The following is a 1,444-nucleotide window of genomic DNA, read 5'->3' as shown; positions in this document are numbered from 1 at the left end:
TACATGGCTCAATGAAAGATCCCTGTTCTTACTGTTGTCATGGGGCATGCCTGGGGGCTCCTATATACATTTCTGTGCATTTCTCTATCTTTGAAGATCTGTGCTGTTTATGTATCTGGGCTGGAGATTGGTGCTGGGTATAGGCAGTGGGCTCAGGCCTGAACCCTCCCTCCTCCTCGCCAGCCACCACAGCCTTCCCTTCCTCCTCCACCAGATTGCATGGGTATCGCTTTTTTTTTTTTTTTAAACAGTCACTAAACTGCTACATTTACTGACTCATTCAGTTTTTTATCATATCCAATAACACAGTGCGTTTTGGAAATCACATTGCCTCGGTTCCTTCATGGCTTCTGCAAATCAAATTTATTTTACCATTGGAAATGTCAAAAGGATTCAGCCAAAGGAAACCTGGTACTTTCTGGGGTATAGGACCCTGAAGCTGGCTCTCAGACTGCAGGGAAGGGGACTAAAGCCCTCCCTTTCCAAATGGATTCAATGTGTGTGATTTCCTTAAAGTTAGGAGGGAGTCTCGGTGGAGAATAGAGTCGTCAGTCCTCTCTGGAGCAGAGTCACACGGGAGGGGGAGAATTAGCAGAGACCTTTGGGGACCAACATGATGTCACCAGCTTGCACTGCTCTGAGCCGGGGGCAGGATAAGAGGACCTCAGAGTCCTGGTCCTTAGGGAATCACAGATGAGAGGGGCAGAGGCCCAGGCCTGCCTCTGAGCACACAGGGTGGCTCTCCAAGCCAGGTCTGCATGCATGGTGCAATGATTTGAAGACAGTGCTGACAGGGTGAACATCAAGGCCCCACTGGTCCAGGTTTGAGTCCCAGCTCTGCCACTCACCAGCTGTGCGGTCCTTTTTAGTTCACTTAACTTCTCTGAGAGTCTCATCTGTGAAATGGAGAGGAGGGTGCCTCACGCTGGGCTCCACTGCTGGGTTCTCTACTATGTACATGTTGAATCAGAATTTGAGTCTAGACCTAGTCAGGAGATTTGGGCATCTGTTATGTTGTTGTTGATTATTAATACATAATTATACATGTTTATGTGTGATGTTTGAATGCAGATATCTTATGATCATATCAGAGTGCTTCATGAATTTGCATGTTACCCTTGCATAAGGGCCATACCAATCTTCTCTGTCTTGCTCCCATTTTTGTATGTGTGCTGCCACAGCAAGCCCTCAGCCATCTTTACGAAAAGACCATGGGTATACAAGGCCACAAAGGCCACATGGCTCAGATGCTGGGGGAGTTGGTTTTCCAGGTTTTTGGGGGTGAGAAGCAGCTGTACAGGGAGGATAAAGCTCTGGATGCCTGCATGGAGCACCTGCTGTGTGCCAGGGCCTATCCCTGGGGATACAAATAGAAATAGGCAGGTCACTGACTTCCAGGAACTCGTCACCCTACTGAGTCATGGGCACCTGGAACTCCCAGGAC

At 48.5% G+C, this 1,444-nt stretch overlaps 1 non-coding gene across 1 annotated transcript; it reads right to left on the bottom strand.

Annotated features, from left to right (window-relative positions):
• Nucleotides 1-1,081: 1,081 nt before the first annotated feature.
• LOC111728229 lies at nt 1,082-1,184 on the bottom strand. Its single transcript, XR_002775602.1, has one exon. It is a non-coding gene; the product is annotated as a U6 spliceosomal RNA (small nuclear RNA).
• Between the last annotated feature and the right edge of the window lie 260 nt (nt 1,185-1,444).

This window comes from Otolemur garnettii, unplaced genomic scaffold (assembly GCF_000181295.1).
Source record: "Otolemur garnettii isolate 467f Iridium unplaced genomic scaffold, OtoGar3 scaffold00145, whole genome shotgun sequence".
Lineage (NCBI taxonomy): Eukaryota > Metazoa > Chordata > Mammalia > Primates > Galagidae > Otolemur > Otolemur garnettii.
This window is presented reverse-complemented; position numbering and strand designations above follow the sequence as displayed.